This window comes from Nannospalax galili, unplaced genomic scaffold, assembly GCF_000622305.1.
Source record: "Nannospalax galili isolate Female #2095 unplaced genomic scaffold, S.galili_v1.0 scaffold43, whole genome shotgun sequence".
NCBI lineage: Eukaryota > Metazoa > Chordata > Mammalia > Rodentia > Spalacidae > Nannospalax > Nannospalax galili.
This window is the reverse complement of record NW_008353342.1, coordinates 2,853,319-2,861,069: the sequence shown is the minus strand read 5'-3', so window position 1 is coordinate 2,861,069 and position 7,751 is coordinate 2,853,319. Positions and strand designations below refer to the sequence as shown.

The following is a 7,751-nucleotide window of genomic DNA, read 5'->3' as shown; positions in this document are numbered from 1 at the left end:
CGCACACGAAGCCAGAGGAGGGAAACGCAAAGCTTCGGGGACAAATGAAAGTGTCCCGACAGGAAAAGCCTGGAAGCTGTGTGGTTCAGCCAAGGCCAGCCACACAGACCTGGGCAGAGGGACCGGAGTGACAACAGAGGGGCAATCCCCAAAGCGCTCTGATCCTGCGGGCGCGGATGCGATGGGACTGGGGTTCTGCCAGTCTGCGCAGGCGGAAAGTTCCCCCTCTTGATATTTTCCTTCTCTAGTGGAATCGCAGCTTCTTTCTCTAGCTCCAGACCAGCCTCTGGGGCCGGTGACATAGGGCTGTGGGCGCGGCACTGTGGCCAGCACCCCTGCACTCGGCATCTGGCGGAGAAGCGACCGCTCTGGGGCCAGGAGCCCCGGCGGGCGCGACGGTGACCTGGGCGTGGGACAGCGGGCTCCGGTCCCAGCTGAGCCGCTTAGCGGGACACGGCCACTCCCGGGCGGGTCGCTAATCCCGGGTCCGATGGGCGAGTGGGCCCGGGCGCCGAGGGAGCCGAGCCTGTCACTCCGGGATCGAGGAGGTCCGCAGGGTCGCGGCGGGGAGGAGGCCCACAAGAGACTCGCGCCCACGGGCTCCAACGCCAGCCCGGCCTCCGGCTCGCGCCGGGGACCTGAGAAGGGAGCTGAGCTGGGACCGCAGCGGGCAGGAGCCGACCACCACGCGCGACGCGGACATCCCCAACGCCCAGGCAGGGACCCAGCAACGTCTGAGCTGGAGAAGTTGGGGCCACGCCCGGGAGGCGGCGGCGAGGTCCGCGGGGCGCCGTGCGAGCGAGCCAGACGGACGGCGGCCAGGACTTACCGAGCCGGTCCCCCATGCTGTCCCGCGCCGCAGCCGCCGCCACCGCCGCTACGGCCGGCCGGGGACCCGAGCGAACGGCCCCGCCTGCCGCCGCCCAGTGGAGCATGCCCGGAGCGCCACCGCCCGCCCCGCCCTCCTCCCGGCCTCGCCACGCCCTCCGCCCGGCCTCACCACGCCCACCGCCCCTGCTCTCCTACTAGCTCAGGTCTTTGGCGGGAGAAGGCTGTCCCTTCCTGGGCAGAGGCTGGTCCTTGTGCCTCAGAGGCCTAAAGGAGAGAATCAGTGGAGCACAAGGCAGGCACAAGGGCTGCCCATCCTTTCCTCTCTTTTCCCGTCACTTGCGTTTGGATCGCGGCGAAGGTCTCCCTGTTCACACACTGATGCACACAGACATTCATATATCTGCACACAGATGCATATAAACACACAAAGACACATAAAGCACATACACACACACACAATGGTGGCACGAAAGGCAGAAAAAAATGATGTGACAGCAGCCTGGTGTTTTGTCTTATCATGGCGCTCGAGGGAACCATGGAGGCTCACTGACCAGTCCTTTCTTGGGACAGATGAGGGAGTCAAGCTTGGAGGATTTGCCAAATGCAAGCTATGGAGATATACGGTGCTCAGTGGGAGAGTTCAAATCCCACTGAACATTCCCTGACCCCAGCTTGCTTCATGTTTCCTCTTACAACAGAAGGCCAGAAGGATCAAACTGCCTCCCAGACCTGCTCTGGAGCAAGAGTTCTCAGACTTTGAGGGGCAAAGAAGACATAAAACGTTAAACTTGGCTGAGAAGTTGGGAGAGCCAGGAGTGCTGGCCACCTATTGAGACGAAGGACAAGCCAGTTGTCAGTTCTTGTCATGAAGCCATCATGGCAGGATGAGTAGCTCCAATGACTTACGCAGTCCTCCATTTGTAAACTCACTGAAATAACCTTTTGTTGTGACACACCAATATGTATGTGCACTTCTTTTCTAAGTACACACAGACATGTGTATATGTGTGTATAAAATAGCCTCTGTGTATCCACGACCTTGTATACTTATTTATATATGTCACACACAGGAAGCTAAATGTTCCTCCAAGACCACTTATCAGCTAGTGACTTGAGATGAGGATTTGTCTTCCCACAGAACAATGTCATGTTGAATTTCAGGGTCAGCCCCACAAACGTTTTATAATGCTGCTAAGATGCTGTGGAGTTGCAGTAAAAAGATGAGATGCTAAGAAGCTAAACCAAACAAGATAAAGCTTAACAAGAAATAATGTATTAGCAGAGAACCTGACAAGGAAGCTTTAATTAGGGGGAGGTAATAAGATTGAAATCCTGCAATTCATGGGGCATGGTGGCAAACGACTTTAATCCCAGACAGGTGAATCTCTGTGAGTTCAAGGCCAGCCTGGTCTACATAGCAAGTTCCAGGTCAGCTGGAGCTACAGTGAGTCCCTGTCTTAAAAAGAAAGAAAGAAAGAAAGAAACCACAGGAACACCCAGTCTCAGAAAAAGAAAGGAAAGAAGGAAGGAAAAAGAAAGAAAGAAAGAAAGAAAGAAAGAAAGAAAGAAAGAAAGAAAGAAAGAAAGAAAGAAAGAAAAAGAAAAAAATCCTGCAATTCAAAAGAAGGGGATTTCACAATTCCAAAGGTTTTTGTGGTTTCTAGACCCTGGCTCTTTATCATGAAAAATTTCAGAATGTTTGGCTTGCCCCTTTGCTCAGGACTGGTGTATCACTTGACTTGCTCCAGTACACTCTACCCATGACTAAGGCCCCTTCAAACAAAGAATCAGAGGGCAGAATATTAGGTGAGGAGAGGAGATGGTGATAGCATGCGGGAGGACGTCAGGGACAGAGGTGGAGGAGTTTTGGAAGATCTGAAAATAGAATTATGAAAAAGGAAGATAAGGCTGAAAAAATGCATGAGTGTGACTGGGTGAATGACTAATATGTGTAAGAAAAAAGATGGAGGTGAAAGATAATGGGAAAAGGCCATCTGGCTACTTTCTACAGGGGTCACAAGACTGCAGACATGGAAAGAGACATATATCAGTAAGTAGAGTCTGTGACCCCAGCACTCAAAAAGCTGAGGCAGGAGGAACAGTAGCTCAAATAAGCCTGACTACACAGCAAGGCTTTGTCACAAAAATATATACAAAATATAATCAGTTTGTGGAAATATTTAATAATTATATATATATAATAAAATATATGTATATAAGTATTGTCTGTGTATTTAATATATACAGTTATATGTATATACATATGTTTGTGATTATGGTTTTAAGTAAGTGAACATTTCTTCAAAAGGCAGGACTTGGTAATTCAGAAAACACCTGTGTATATTTTTTATTGACCATAGAGAAATAACCTTCTACCTTCCCAGGCTCCCAGTTGCCACCATTTTCCTGCAACTTCAGTTCCTTTTCTCTCACCTATTTCATGTTGAGGGATTGAAACATGGGGGGGGGCACCTACTGTTTAGATAATGTCAGATATAAAATAGGATGGAAAACAACTTTTAACCTGATAGTGTTGGAAACACGAGCCTGAGAGCACCGGCCGGATGCCCAGTGTCCCCGCCTTCCTCTGAGTCCTGGACAAGAGGTTTCACAGACTCAGGAAGGAACTTGGGTTATTGAGTCATAGGGCAGATGTGTGATGACCAGAGAAAGAATGCTTAGGAGCCTGCTTAAGGAAATTTTTTTTTAAAAAAGGCAAAACTCTTGTTTCTTTAACTCAATGCCTTTTCAGGGACCTAGGGCAACCCTCCCATCTCCTTCCTTCAGGGCTCTTCTCTGATTACCATTAAAGTTTCCTTTGGCTAATTTAGACATTCTTTGATTTCCCCCCCTTTCACTCTGTGAAACACTACAAATTGTCATATTTGTTAAAAAGACTAATGTTCTTGATAAAACCTTGATTCCTGCTTGTTGACTTGTTCTGGAAATGCAAGCAATGATGGTTATACACAAAGCAGAAAGGAATTTTTGTCACCAGTGCAAACTATAGACTTGATTTTAGATACTAACTTGTATGGTATTAATTCAGAGGTTCTACTGCCTCATTATTTTTGACTATGAACTAGACATCTGTTTCCCTGAAGTGTTCGCCTAGTTAAGGATCCATTGAAAGGGCTTGACTAGTGGACTCCTGGGCTTTATTAATAATGGACACAATTAAAATTTTCATTTATATGAATGAGAGTCTGGAATCTGTGCTTAAAATGCTCAGATTATTCCTAATCACAGCAAAAGTCTGAGAGCCCAGGAGAGAACACAGGCGTAATGAAGGATATGAAGTAATGTTAGCCTTTATGAGGCCTTAGATTCAATCCCCAGTATGGGGGAGGAGGGTGTTCATGGGGAAGATCTGTTGGTACTGATGTGTGTTGGCATCATTAGAGTGATTGGCACTTAATACACAGTAGCCATTAGTATCACTGTGTCACACAGGGTGTCTTCCATGCGGACTTAGCCTAGACACTGAAACATAATTTACAAACTTGGGGACTAAGAAAAAGGTATATATTTTTCAATTATATTTACTGAAGAAATTGAATCCTACTGGTTATTGAATTAGGGGGAAAGTAATTTTTAATTATTGGCTATCTGGGTGTCAGATTTTTCCCATATAGGACTACACATTAATAATAGAAAACAGCTTCTCTGTGTCTCCCAGACCCTGTCACCACTCACCATAGCTCCAAGTTGCTATTTACTAGTGGTGGGTAGGGCATTCCAAGCATCCCCCTAACCCCCACACTCTGTCATTCCTTGCCAGATTCTTTTTTTTTAATAAGGCAGTTGAGGCTTTTACATTTTTTGTTTTTATTTTTTAGTGTATAAGTGTTTTGCCTGCATGTGAGTGCACCCATATCATGGAATGCCTACAGAGGTCTGAAGAAGGTGTTGGATCCCCTGAAACGAGTTACAGATGGTTATTAGCCACCATATGGGTGCTAGAACTGAACCTAGGTCTTCTGAAAGAGCAGTCAGTGCTCTTAACCACTGAGCCACCTCTCCAAACTCCTTGCCAGGCTCTTAAGGAAAACTCTTGAATGATGATATCTTCAGGGAGTGGTACTACCTGGCTGGCAACCCATGGAAATAGAAAGATGCTGGTGTGGCTTTCAGCAACAGAGATGTGGCCAGCAGGAAAAGGGTGGAGGCCCAGATGTCTCTACTCCATCACATACCAGCTAATCAGGAGTCACTCAAACTTGGTATTTTTTTTAACTCCATGTGTCTTTATTTTTTATATTATTATTATGTCTTTTTTTTTTTGAACAGGGTCTCCCTAGCCCCAGCCCACCTGGAACATGAACTCACAGAAATCTGCCTGCCTCTGTCTCCCAAGTGCTGGGATTAAAGATACATGCCACCACGCCAGGCTCACGTCCTATCTATCTATCTATCTATCTATCTATCTATCTATCTATCTATCTATCATCTATCTATCTATCATCTATCTATCTATCTATCTATCTATCTATCTATCATCTATCTATCATCTATCTATCTAGTTAGTTTTGGTTTTTTTTAGGGGGGGTTGGTTTTGTTTGTTTTTGATTTTGTTTTTCTGACAGGGTCTCCCTGGTCTCAGCCCACCTGGAAGTGACTATGTGAACCAGGCTGGCTTCAGTCTCACAGAGATCCGCCTGCCTCTGCCTCCTGAGGTCTGGGATTAAAGGCACATACCACCATGCCCAGCTCAAGTGACTTTATTTTTAAAATGGGAACTATATGCAGATGGTGAGATGATTTATCAGGTAAAAGTACTTGCTACCAAGCTTCACAATCTGAGTTTGATCCCAGGGACTCACACAGTGGAAGGAGTGAACTGACTCCTGCAAGTTGTTCTCTGATCTCCACAGGCACATGTGAAATGTGTGCCTCCCCAGACACAAATTAAATAATAAATAAATGTAATAAAAATTATAATGGGAGGTGGGGGATTTGAGGTAGCACAGTGGTAAAACTAGTGTGTTCCCTGAAGTGTTCTAGTTCAGGATCCGTTGAAAGGGCTTGACTAATAGATTCCTGGGCTTTATTAACACTGGGCACCATCAGAGTTCTCATCTTTATGACTTTCTAGAATCTATACTTAACTGTCCAGATCATTCCTAAACACAATGAAGTTTGAGAGGCAAGGAGAGAGCACAAAAGTTGGTGGCATAAAGAATGCCTTAGGGCTGGAGGGGTAACTCTGTTGGCCTAGAATCCTTGAGGCCCTGGATTCAATCCACAGCGCTGCGTAAAGCTGGATATGATGATGCATGTTTGTAATCCCAGGAGGTGAGACCAGGAGGGTCAGAAGTCCAAAGTTATCCTCAACTACATGGAGAGTTTTAAGCCAGTCTGGGCTACATGAGACCCTATGGGCATTTAAAAAAAGTTTCCATTTAAGAAGAGCATGTGTGACATGTTATGTTAAATCAGTGACATAAGGCAAGATAAAAATGACATCAAGGTAGGAGGGAGAGATGAGAACTACTTTTCCTTTAGACCTTCTTATTGGTCAGACTTGGACCTTCCATGTGCATGAGGGTAGAATGATTGGCAGGTTGTTGGATTTTGAAGTCCTCATTCTAGTTAAGTATTGAAGAAGTTGTAAATTTTATCCCACTAGAAGAAAAGTTCATCCCATTATTATCTGCCTCTGGAAAACTTCCATGGCATTTTTCTGAAGCTGTGTGTTAATTAGTTTTCATCACTATGACAAACCTGTGATAATCAACTTAGGGCAGGGAAGGTTCATTTTGCCTCAGTTCAGAGGTTTCAGCTCATCAGCAGCTAGCTCTGTTGCTTTTCAACCCATGTTAAGATGGAACATCATGAAGACACAAACCTGCCTACTTCATGGCCACCAGGAGCCAAAAGAGAGAGGAGGGGCCAAGCCCAAACATCTCCAAGGCCCCAGTCCTAGTGATCTAACTTCTTGTTCCCAGGCCTCATCTACCAATGGTGTCCCAATAGCATCATCAACTGATAACCAAGTCTTCAGTACAGGAGTCTTTGGGGGGCATTTAAGATCCAAACATAACAAGCTGCTAACCTTCAGCATGTCTACCTTTAATCTCCTTTTTCTTTTTCCACATTTTTATGTATGTGTGTATGTGTGCGTGTGTGTTGTGAATGTGTGTGCATAGATATTTCTGCATGTGTGGGGACACATATGTGTGTGCATACATGCATGTGAAGACCTGAGGTTGATGTCAGGAATCATCAATCACTCTTCCACCTTATTCATTGAGGCAGGGCCTCTCAATCAAACCCAGAGCTAGCCATATGGCTAGTCTCCATAGCCACTTTGCCTTGGGGATCCCCTGTCTCTGCCTTCCCAGACTGGAATTGCAAGTGGATTACCATGCCCGCAAGGCATTTACATGGAGTCCTAAGGATTCAAACTCTTGTCCTCAAACTTGTGTGACAAGCACTTTACCCATGTGTATTAGTCACTTTTCTGTTGCTGTGACAGAAACACTGACCCAAGCAATTTATAGAAGGAAGGGTTTATTTGAGCTTACGGTTCCAGGGGAATTACAGTCGTCATGGTAGGGAGGCATGGTGGCTGGAGGTGGCTAGAACAGGAGCAGTAGAAGTGAAACTCTCACATCATCACTCAGGCATAGGAAGCAAGGGAGCGACCAGAGATCCGGCAAGGCTTAAGAACTTGCTAAGCCCACCCCCAGTGACCTGCTTCCTCCAGGAGAGCCATACCTTCTAAAACCTCCCAAAACAGCGGCATCTTCTGGGGAAAAAAATGTCCAAACACTTAGAGCCTATGGGGGACATTTTCATTCAAACCACCACACCATGGAAACTTCTCCCTAGCCCAGGATTTTGTCATCAATTTTTGATTCAGTTATTAGAATCTGGGTTCTCTGTTGAAGGGAAAGCTCTTCTCTACCATAACTATA

At 46.1% G+C, this 7,751-nt stretch overlaps 1 protein-coding gene across 2 annotated transcripts in view; it reads right to left on the bottom strand.

Annotated features, from left to right (window-relative positions):
* Positions 1-7,751, bottom strand: part of Jcad (junctional cadherin 5 associated) — a 103,294-nt gene that overhangs the window by 53,631 nt on the left and 41,912 nt on the right. The window contains exon 1 of one of the 2 annotated variants that reach the window (XM_008850525.3): positions 830-912. The exons of the other annotated variant lie outside the window; for it this stretch is intronic. The gene's annotated coding sequence lies outside the window, so the exon portion shown is untranslated. Of the gene's footprint in view, positions 1-829; positions 913-7,751 lie in introns of those variants that run through there. 2 annotated transcript variants of the gene reach the window in all.